Genomic DNA, 12174 nt, shown 5'->3' with positions numbered 1-12174 from the left:
TAGTCCCAAGTGGATATGGCAAAAGCACTAGGTCTGGTTGGGAAACGATGATTTTTTTCCCCCTGAAAAACAACTGGATGAAAACATTTTTTTATTTTTTATTTTGTATTGCATAGGAACACAGGACAGGACTGGAAAGGACCTCTGGGGTCACTGAGTCCAGCCCCTGCTATCACAGGCAGCCCCAGCAGATAATCCTGGTCATAAATTTATCAAGCTCCATCTTCAACCACTTGGGGTGTTTTCCTCCGCTTCTCCTATTGGGAAGCTGTTCCAGAATCGTCCTCTTCTAATGGCTAGAAATCTTCTTCTCATTTCCAGCCTAAATTTATTCATGGCCAGTTTATTTTCATCTAACGTTTTCTTTGAAATAGTTTGGATTTTGGGGGGCCCAGTGAAAAATATCAGGGTTTTCAGTTTTTCAACAACTCCCTCCCCCCACCCTCCAAGTCAATGGAAATGGAAAATGTTCCAAGGAAGTTTTGCTGAAAACTTAGATGGACAATTCTGTCCAGCTCCAAGGCCACTGAGGGCTGCAGGCAAGGCCCTGCATGCTCCACAATTCTGCAACCACAGAACTGGGCACAGAATCACCCTGGGCTGCAGACTTACGCTTCAGAATCTCAGCTCTAAAACAGCTCCTGTTGTTATTTGTGTTTGCACTTAGCCCCCAGCTAAGATCAGGGCTCTGTTGTGCTTGGCATTCCACACACAGTGAGCCACAGGGTTTGCTCCAAAGTCCTTGCAAACTAATTAGGAAAGACACAAATAAAATAGCACTACCCTAATGGGGGAGGGGCAACTGACCCAGTGACTTATGTAAGGTTGCTGTAGCAGAACCAGGAACTGAACCCCAATCTCTTAGGGACGAGTGTCCTTCCTCAGTAGCTGCTAAGGCTGAAGGAAAACCCCTCAGCTGTGACCCTCATGTGCCATGCACACAGCACCGTACAGTTCACCAAAACCCGAACTAGCTGGTCTGACCATTCATTGCAAACAGTAGATTTGACAGTTGTAGGCCATAGTTCGCTCACTGTAGGCTCACAGACCATGGCTTACACATTTGTTTATGACTCCAGACTGTTTGGTGAATGGGTTTTATGACCGGAGTGGAGGCTCTGGATTCTCTGCAGACTGTTCATAGTAGTAGGCAGCTGATTACTCGCCATGTGGAGTTTGCTGTGTGAGCTTTGTAGTGGGTCCCCTGAGTCACATGGCTTGGTTTACATCCCTCAGCTGGTGGCCTACATGTGTTTCCACCCACCATTCATCAATCCATTTCTAGACCAGAGGCCCAAAACTTCACCTGTTGTGACTTTTCACACAAACAAAACTGCAGTTATGGGAATGTTCACAAGCAGAGAACAATAAAGGGGTGTGAACAGGCTGACTCAAACATAACTTCCAATCCAGCCGGCTGCTTGTGCACAGGTTGTGATACTATTGTTTAGTGTGTACAGTCCAAATAGCAATGATCTCTTGCATGTCTGTTGTGATTGCCATTAAACCCGTACAAGCTCTGGGTTTAATCCTAAAAGTCCTTATTTGGGCAACAGTCCCATAGCACCATGGAAATGCAGACACCCCTTCAGTCATGGAGGATGACAACCAACTGGTGTACAGCATTTTGCACAACAGTGTTGGGAGAGGGAAACTGGCCAAAGACACTGGGACAAGCCCCACCTCTTGCAAAAAGTGCCCTGGAATCTTCCCATGCAGTGCAGAGAACCCTTCTAAAGGGTTGTTGTGAAAGAACCCCCTCCCCACCTCCACTTACTAACCAGCCTGGAAGACACTGTGAGCAGCTCTGCAAATGGCTTGCTGCAGTGATTGTGCCAGAGGTAGAAACTCTGAACCTAGACAGCCTTTAGGTATAAGAAATTCACTAAGCCATGCCCCAAATACCACCCAGAGCTACAGGCTAGATGCTGGGGAGGACGCTCCACCGTTCTAGCACGCAGAACACATTGTAAAGAAGCCAGTGACATTCCAGCCAGCACAAATGTCTTTCAGCTTATTCTCAGATGCCAGAAACTGCTTATGATGTAGCTGTGAGCTGGAAGAGCATGCTGGGTAATGACATGCAATTTAGCAACTCCAACACTCCCCACTCTTCCCCCTGCCCCCACCCCATAGGCACCCGGAATTCCTGTAGCCAGCACGCCATCGCAACAAGCAGTTTTCAACCTGGCGAATGTGTCCAGGAAATAGGGTCTCCACTTTGAAAGGGTTAAAAGCATTCTGCAGTGTGACAAACCAGCAAAGACGTCCTGCTGGTTCCCCTGGGCTCTGGCAGCTTTCCAGCTGTTTTACCACCTGGGGCAGCTGCTGCGTTCTTCAAATGATGCTGCGATCACTTTAAAATCAATGATGCAATCGGGCCTTATTTCAAGAAACCAGTCTTCTTCCTTCTGAAAATGTTCTGTGATGGATATTGGCTGCACACCTTGCTTGGTCTCCCTCTCATCTGCACTCTGAAATGCCCAGGGATGTGGCTGGAATGACTTTCTGCCCATTCTCAAGTACTTACAGTATCCAATAAATAACCTAATACTGTTTGGTCTAAATGTAATTAAGATCTTTACTCCACGCTCTGCTACACTGACCAGTCATGGTTCCAGCGATTTATTGTGCCGTGTTGTTTGGGGCTTTAATTGTGTGCTGTTGTTTGGCGCTGCCTCTGACAGCTTCTCCGAGGAATGATATGTTTAGTCTACAGAGGAGTTTGGGGGTTATAGCGCCTTAAAGGAATTTAATAAGTCAGAGCACACGTTTAATATGTAGATCTGCTTACGGTGTTGCTGAAGCAGAGTTGCTCTGGCTTCCCCTTTACGAAGCTCATTCTTAGAGCAGGAAGAACAGGTCCTCAGAGGAATTCTGCCACCTTTCCACTTACAGAATATTTTCAAGCTGATTGCAATGTCACTGATTGTAACTGAAAATTATGTGGCATTTTTATTCTTGCAAATAATTTAGCTGTAGATCCTACAAGTATTTAATATTAGCTGTGGCGGTTCATAGTGATTGGCCGTGTTAAATCACACGGCATTGCTCCTGGTCCCTGACTGGAGAAATGCATGGGTATTTAATGTGAATATTCATGTGTGGGAATTAAAACTTCAGTTCTCATGAGTGCTTGTGCATGCAGCTTTGGTATTCACTTTTTCACCAGTAAAACTACTGCACAACTACAGCACAAATGTTCCTGGCACAGAAGGAGCCAAAGCCCTCCCAAAGCAAAATCCCGAAGCAGCCAGTTTGATACGCTGTCGAATGCTGTTGTAGTCTTTAGCCAGCTCTGTTCTTTATAACACTTGTAGCACCTTAAACATCACTGTATCATCCCCCTAGCTGTCTCCCATTTAGCCCAATCAATGAGGGGCCTTGTGTCTAATCCAAGAGTCCGAACTGGCTTTTCAGAGAGTCTTTGCCTGACAGCTGGAGGCTGTGTTAAAAGCATGTAGCACTTAAATGGTGTGTTTCATCATCAAAGTACAAAACACAGCGACTTCAATGCCAGCAATCCAGACCATTGACCAAACTTCAAGATCACATCTCACACCCCTGCCGTGGAGTTTGTCTGGTTGCATTCAGTTAAGTGTATGTCATTTGCATATAAACTCACCATCTCTTCTTCTGTGTCATCACATAGGAAGTCCTTTGGCACATTGTCTTGCTGGATACATCTGGCTAATTGTTCTACTGCTAAGACTCAAAGCAGGGGTGACAAAGGGCACCCGAGCTGTCCCTTTACTCAAACTGAATTGAGCTGAAGCAAGGTTGTTTGTCACCATCAGGGCTGTTGGCCAATTATAGAGCACCTTAGTTCATTGATCACGCTTGTATCAATGCCAAATGTAGCTGGCATGCTGTGCAGGGTCCTGTTCTACCATGTCTGAGCGTTATTAGCTAAATGATATTTACTGCCTTTAGAAAATACTTTGGGATCTACAGATGAAGCTAGGTGTTAGTATGAGTAGCTCTTTATCATTGACTAATATTTGGACTCTTTTCTTTTTTTGGCTTTGTAACAGCTTCGTGTCTAGCTAGGATCATGCAGGTGACAGTTTACCTGCTTACACCCTCACAGCAACAGAGAGAATAGCATTCAAAGCCTCCTGTCCTGCTCCCAACCCGCAGACTTCTTCCACTGGGGAATTTCCATTATTTCACCTGTAAATCAAACATGAGCAGGATTCCATCCAACGAGGGCACTGGTGGTGGTAGCCAGTTCAATGCAGTACTACAGGATAGTTCATTGGAAATGGAGCCAAACCCCTGGATCCAACTAGCATGCCCAATCTCTGGGGATGTTTTGATTTGTTACTTAGATTGGACACTTTGGGACAAGGGTGTCTTTTTGTACAGTGTTTGTACAGCCCCTAGCACAATGGGGTCCTGCTCCATGGCTGGGGCTCCTCAGTGCTACAGTAATACAAATAATAACAAATAACAATATCTATATTTTGCAACCAACCCATCCTCTAATGGGACCCATCAAAGCACTGGATCCCAACGTCCCTGAGCTGTGGGACTTTTCAGCTTGGGAAAGAGATGACTAAGGGGGGGATATGATCGAGGTCTACAAAATCATGACTGGTGTAGAGAAAGTAGATAAGGAAGTGTTGTTTACTACTTCTCATAACACAAGAACTAGGGGTCACCAAATGAAATTAATGGGCAGCAGGTTTAAAACAAATAAAAGGAAGTATTTCTTCACACAGCGCACAGCCAACCTGTGGAACTCCTTGCCAGAGGAGGTTGTGAAGGCCAAGACCATAACAGGGTTCAAAAAAGAACTAGATACATTCATGGAGGATAGGTCCATCAATGGCTATTAGCCAGGATGGGCAGGAATGGTGTCCCTAGCCTCTGTTTGCCAGAAGCTGGGAATGGGCGAAAGGGGGATGGATCACTTGAAGATTCCCTGTTCTGTTCATTCCCTCTGGGGCACCTGGCGTTGGCCACTGTCAGATGACAGGACACTGGGCTAGATGGACCCTTGCTCTGACCCACTAGCACCATTCTTATGGGGAGACATCAGGTGACACAGCTAAACTCTGCAGCGCAGGCCCCGGTCGAGAGCTCACCATAACAGCACTCTTCTCACACTGCCTGCACTGCGAAGGAGGGAGGTGAAAGGAAAGGGGAGAATGAAAAAAACCAGCACAACAAGGATAACTTTGAGAAGCCTGGAAATGCCAAGCAGGGCCAGCCTTAGGGAAAATGGTGCCCTGGGCCATCCTATATTTTGGTGCCATTTTCCCTAAGTCTGGCCCCATAGGGCAGCACACACGTCAACAAACATTTAATGTAGGGTTGCCAACCCTCCAGGAATTAAAAATTCATCTTTAATTAAAGATTATGTCTTTTGATGAAACCTCCAGGAATATGTCCAACCAAAGTTGGCAATCCTAATTTAGTGACAGGCTGTTACCCCAAGGGACACATGCCAGGCCCAGAGAGAGGAACCAAGGGATGTGCCAGGCTCCTAGCACAGGCCCAGCGCTACATCTCTCCCCAGGAGTGGCCTGTGGCCGCTCTGCCTCCACTTCCACTTCCAGCCCTGCCCACCGTCCAGCTAGCCAGGGGCTCCAACCCTCAGTTCGCCCGTACTCACCCTCGCTCTGGCAGCCCAGGCCCACCAGCTTGCAGCAGTTGGGCGGTGCCCCCCTGACCATGGTGCAATGTGCCGTTGGCCACGTCACCCACCCATAAGGCTGGCCCTGATGCCAAGCTAACTCCACTAAGGAACCATGAAGAACCTACCTTTGCCTTCTACCTCCACCATCTCCCTTCTTTCCACCCAGCGGGGTCACTGGCCTCTGAGAGGTAGCAGTGTCACACCTAGTGGAAATGTTAAAAGCTGGATCTTTTGGCCCCACATCTCTTAAAAGCCTCTTGTCATAATAGTTTATATCACAGTGGCACCAAGAGGCTCCAGCTACGATCAGGGCCCTGCTGCACTAGGAGCTGTACAAACACAATGGTCTCTGCCCTGAAGAGCTGCCAGGCAAAGGGCAGGAGGAGAAACGGAGGCACCGAGCAGGATTAGCACCTGGCCTCCTGCTTTCCAGCCCAGGACCGTCTCCCCGGACCACCCTGACTCCAGCTGTAGAAGATGAAATCACACCTGCCATGCTGATACTGCAGGGCAGATGGAGCCTAACCTCACGCTAGCGCTGCTGCAGGAAGCCCAAGCACTGCCGAAAGGGAAGGGTTAAAAGGGCTGTAGCATTGCTCGGGCCTGGCACAAGGGCAGCTGAAGGGTCATTGGTGCATCTAGGAAGGGAAATGAGAGCAATAGCTCACACTTACATAGCACCTTCCATCAGGGCAGGGGCTCCCTCACGCTCCCCTTAGCTCACACCTGTTCACGGGCCGGAGGAGACGATGGGGCCCTCGGTGCTTGTACCTATTACAAGGTACGTCTCTCTGCAGGTTACTGTTTCCTTTCACTCTCCCCTCTCCCTGGCGCTCTGCATTTCCCTCCACCGTTTTTCCGTGTTCTCTTTCTCTCACTTTAACTGTTCTCTGTGTCACATTTCTGGTGTGACCTTTGGGCCAGGCCTTACTCATTATTTGTATTAGTGCGTAGAGGCCCTGGCCAAGATCGGCTCCCCATTGTGCTAGGCGCTGCATAGGGAGAGACATTTCCTGCCCTGAAGAGCTCACAGCTCAATTGGACCAAACAAACAAAGGGTTGGAAAAGGAAGCATCAGCCTATCCACATTTTACAACTGGGAAACTGAGGCACAGTGAGTTCATAGGATTTGCCCAAGGTCTCTCCAGAGCTGGGAAATGAGTCCAGTCTGATACCTTGGCCACGAGACTAGCCTTCCTCCCTAGCCGCATTCCACAAGGGGCAAGGAACGGACTAAACTTCTCTTTCTCTAGGGCACCCCCTCACCTCCCCACGCACACAACTGCAAAATCTTTTCAATTTTTCCCTCCTCAATAGATTTTTTTTTGCCAGTAGATTTTTTTCCAACTCGAGCTATTTCACTTCATTAATGCACCCAGAAGGAAAGAGCAGCTGCCTACATTGTCTGTCGATGAAAATTTCTTGCGCTGCTGGATTTGTAAAACAACTGATTAAAGACAATGCAATTAATTATTCCTCAATGAAATAGTGGAAATTATCCTGAAAAATGAAGAAATTTAGCAGTGGAATATTAAATCCCTGTAGTTATGTCATTTCTGCAAAGCAGGGTGGAGGTTGGGGGTTGGGGTGTGTGTGAAATATAGACAGAAAATGGAGCTACAGCCAGCCCTCCTGCACCCTTACCCCAGCGCCCCCTGCTGGGACTTGTATCCCCCACAGCCAGCCCTCTGCCACCAGGCCCTACAGCGCACCCCCAGCTGAGCTCCCCCCACATCCTGCGCCCCTCCACCTCTCCCTATAGCCCTTCGTTCTAAGAGACAGAGCTCTCTGCAGCCAGCCCACCCACCCCACCCCACCCAGGGCTGGCTCCTGGGATAGGAAGTGAGCAGCTGTATCGTGTCCCCCTGCAGCCATTGCTGACAGTGGAATGACATCTCTTCTGTGCATTGGATTAGACACCGAGCACAGGGCCTGGCATGAGTCTGCGTTAAGGGGGGCGCAGGTGCAGCTGCGCCCCCACGTGTCTGCAAGGAGATCCTCCACGGGGGGAACATCCATGCGCAGCATCACCCCTGCTGGGCCTACCCAGGGATATCCAGGTGCTTCCCAGACAGGAGAGGTTGGCTTTGTCCCCACCTTGTCTGAGCTCTCCCGCCAGGCTCCCCGAGCCCTGAACACCACCCCCCTCTGCAGCCTTAGCTCTGGCCCCACTCATCCCTGACCCCTACGAGTCCGTTCCTGCTGCAGGTATCATGTCCCCAGGCACTGTCCTGCCTGCCTGCACTGAGGTGTGTGGGATGGGCTGGGACTCCACGTGGACACTCCAGAGAGGCTCTGTTCAGAAGGGCTCTGGACTGCACACTCCTGCCTTCCCTACGTCTCCCACAAGGACCCAGCCTGGGACCCTCGTGGCACATCCTCACCCTGGCGGCAGGGCTGGGTTTGAATTCCCTATGCCTGGCCCAGCTCATGAGTGACTGAGCCCAGGCATGGGCTGTGTCTGAGCTGCGTCCTTCACCCGGCAGGGATCTGCGGCACGAACCCTGTGGGGTCTGGACAGACCTGCGTGGTGTGTGCTGCTAAGGGAAGTCAGTTGTCCTGCCCAGGCTCTCACTCCCCTTTCCCAGCTCTCTCACACTTCTCCCTTCCCGCCTCACCCCTCTTGCCCTGAGCCATGCCCGCCCTTCCCCTCGGCTCTCTCCTCCTCCCCTCTTGGGCTCCCTCCAGTTCCTGCTCCTTTCCTCTGCCTTCTCGCCACCTTCCCTTGTGCCAGCAGCCCCCTTGCTCCCCAGGCTCGCCCGCTCCCTGTGCTCTCCTACCCACAAGGGACCAGAGAGCCAGACCCAGCAGCTGGGCCTGAGGTGCCCCACTGCATGTCCTGCCCACTCGACCACTCTCTCCTGGTCTCTGTATGATGAACCCTACGGAGTCCTGCTGCGGGGAGGAGGGGTGTGAATGTGAATTGTAGCCCCTGAGGGAGGCAGGGGTGCACCCTGAATGGAGACAGGTGCGGGTCCTCTTCCCCTTCACAGCCAGGCTTCTGGGGTTTCTTTCCTTCTTCAGAGATTAACAAAATGTGGGCGCGGTCCCTCCCCACCCCGGGCCTGGCGTGTGTGGAACAGATCCAGGCCCCGCACATCACCTGTGCAGTGTAATTACCAGACACGGCAAATGAATACATCGTCTAGGCACCATTTTCTATCAGGGTTGCTAAGCCCCTGGGGAAGGATTTCTGCTCCAAGCTGCGCTGTGCCACTTGGAGGCCCACACACCCCACCAAACGCACCGGAGCTGAGCTCAGCATCCCTAGAGCCCCCTCCCTCGCCCCAGATGTCCAATCCTTTGCCTACCTCTTTGTGACTGGCTATTTCATGCCCCATCACAGGGAGTCCTGCACCACATGGCACAAGGCATGGGGACATCCCGGCTCTTAGGGGTTACAGCAAACAGAACTGTGTTCTTTTGGATCTTGTGATTTTATGGCACTTAAGAAATGGGAGATTGGGAACCCTTCTCCTCTTTGCTGCCAGGCAGAATCCAGGCAATGTCGGTGGTGACCAAAGGTTGTTACCATTTAAGAGCGGTTTGGTGGCCTATGTGAAATAAGTTGGTGGGTGTCACCATCCAGTTACTAGTGTCCAGATGTCCGCAGCATGAAAAGCACCATCAGCAACTGGCTCCGACTTGGCAGCCTGTGCAGAGAGGCCAAAGACTTAGCTCCCACAAAGCTGATGCACAATGGCTTGGCATGACTGGGACACTTACGCTCTGTGGGGAGAGGACTCCAGTCTCCAGGACTGTCAAGCCATCACCTTCCATCAGCACCAAACTAGCTACCAGGGAGAGAAGGAAGAATAGGTAGCTATGGAACATTTCTCACTGGCCTGCACTGGCATTTGGGGGGTGCCGGGGAGGGGGGGGGGTGCACGCGTGCCGGAGAGAGAGAGGATTGCAACACAGCCATGGAAATCTCAATATTCTCCTTCATTTACGGGCTGGATCAAGGGCTTGTCAGTTGTTCTTCCACTGGAGAAAATCAGCTCCAAGGCAGAAGGGAAAGGAAGGACTCTGACATTAGTTCGGACCCTTTCATGGCAGTTACCAAAGCAACAGTTCAGTGATATTCCTCGCTTTCTGCATCCCACCAGCCCCACGGCACGAAGAGCGCATAGCTTCCTAACTGATCAATATTCACTACAGCTCCCTTCAGGAGCCAGTGTGGATCACAGCACCGTATTCTGTTTGAAACAAACACTTTGGGAGCTCTACCCAGAGAAGAGATCAAACCCTCTGATTACGGTTTGTCACTGAGATTTCGTTGATTTTTTTCCTTCATTATTCTTTTATTCCCTGCTCCCCTGAGCTTTCAGGTTACTCTTGACAGGGGTAGGTTGAATTCTGCAGCCTTAGTTTCCGAAGGGCTATTCAACTTACCTGTACCCATGCCTCTTATTATTGGCTATTTGTGAATTGTCACACATGGGGGTTTTGTTCACATGTACATTTGGGGAGGGACTGTTCTTCAAATGAACCTCCATTAGGCCTGAAGAAGAGGGTTCGCTATTGGTTATTTTCCAGGTATCTCATCAGGAAGCAGAAGCAGCAGCATGGGACACAGGGGACTAATATTTTTTCATTTCATCAACATTTTTTGTTGAAATTTCCACAAGAAGAAATGCAGATGGGAGGGAAGTTTGACAACATCTCACAAAAGTCTTTCCCCCCCATTTTCCAATCAGTTCTACTAATCACCTACCAGGAAATGAAGAGTTTGCAAACACCCCATAGGCTGAAAGTTTGCATAAACGATTCAGCAAACACTTGCAGATAACAAATTCATTTGTGGAAATCAGGATCAGCTTGTGAGCACTTGCAAATGGAAAAGCAATGGCTAAGTGAATCAGACATATGAGAGATGCTTCCTCCAGGAGCACAGCCTTCTTCCCAGGGTGTGCAGATGTGTTCAGAGCTGGTGTGTGAGTAAAACTGTTCAGGTCCACTAGAAAAGGCCAGGATCATTTGCAATGATCTTGGAGGAGAGGACTCACTACAGTTGTCAGCGGACGAGAGAGGGAGTGCTGTGCCAGTGAATAGCTCTCTACTCTGGCCAGGATTTTTAAGAGCTCTTAGCTACTGTGTAGGCATTAAGTTGGGTGCTGAGTTCTTTAGAAAATCTGGCCATCAGTGTCACAATGAGATCTGCTGAACTCTGTGGAGAATCTGGTCCTTATGTAACCCTTCTGCCCATCAGAGTTGGCAGCAACAAGGGCCGGGTTCAGTATCTAGGGGTTCCATTCCAATAACACAATGCAAAACCGGCTCGAGCCCCCACCCAGTGACCTGGGACAAATATATACCACCCCCGCTGGGCGCCTCCAAGAGGCAATACTTCCCCTCTCACAAGCATGGAGTCTGAGTTTAGCAAAAAGTCTTTTAATAACAGAGATAAACAATGTGGCATTATGTTGGGGAAACACCACGAACAGGATTCATAAGACAACCCATGAGCAAAAACCCACCCCAAGCAAATTCGGGCGTGTCCTTTCCCTTGGGTTCTTGAGTCCAGCAACCCCAAATCACCCAAAGTCCCAAAAGTCCAATGGCCCAGAAGTCTCTGTCCCTGGTCAGGGCAGCCCCAGAGTTCAAAAGTTTATCTGCAAAGTTTTACCTCCCAACCTGGGTGGAGATTGGGTGGGGGAGGGAGAAGAGGTAAGGGGCACCTTACATGATCTGAAGCTGACTGTCCCACAGCTCCATAGGCCTTCGCTTCACTCCGCTCCGCTTCACCAGCCAGTCCACAAATTGCTCCGCTCAGCTCCACGTCCCACAAGCAGCTCCCACCATCCCATGAACTGCTCCGCTCCGCATCCCACAAGCAGCTCTTGCCATCCTATGAACTGCTCCACAAGCTGCTCCAGCCATCCCACAAACTGCTCCACAAAATATCTTCAGGCTCCCCCCCTACTTAACACAACACTCAGTGATTTCAGCTCTTAGTCAGTTTTTAGCTCTTTTGTAATTTCAGCTTGTAGTAGGGGAGCCTTAGCGCTGGTGTACTATTAGCCCAAAAAGAAAAGGAGTACTTGTGGCACCTTAGAGACTAACCAGTTTATTTGAGCATGAGCTTTCGTGAGCTACAGCTCACTTCATCGGATGCATACCGTGGAAACTGCAGCAGACATTATATACACACAGAGATCATGAAACAATACCTCCTCCCACCCCACTGTTTTGCACAGTAGTGTGGGAGGAGATATTGTTTCATGATCTCTGTGTGTATATAATGTCTGCTGCAGTTTCCACAGTATGCATCCGATGAAGTGAGCTGTAGCTCACGAAAGCTCATGCTCAAATAAACTGGTTAGTCTCTAAGGTACCACAAGTACTCCTTTTCTTTTTGTGAATACAGACTAACACAGCTGTTACTCTGAAACCTGTTATTAGCCCAAAGTGAATTCAGCTCAGCAGCCTGTAACTAGACTCCTAATAGAGTCAACATTAGCTCTGATATTCCACAACAGAGAGAGGAGAAAGTGCAATTAGTATATAAGGCCCACACCACCAAGCAT

The sequence above is a fragment of the Eretmochelys imbricata genome, chromosome 19, assembly GCF_965152235.1.
Source record: "Eretmochelys imbricata isolate rEreImb1 chromosome 19, rEreImb1.hap1, whole genome shotgun sequence".
Taxonomy (NCBI): domain Eukaryota; kingdom Metazoa; phylum Chordata; order Testudines; family Cheloniidae; genus Eretmochelys; species Eretmochelys imbricata.
This window is presented reverse-complemented; position numbering follows the sequence as displayed.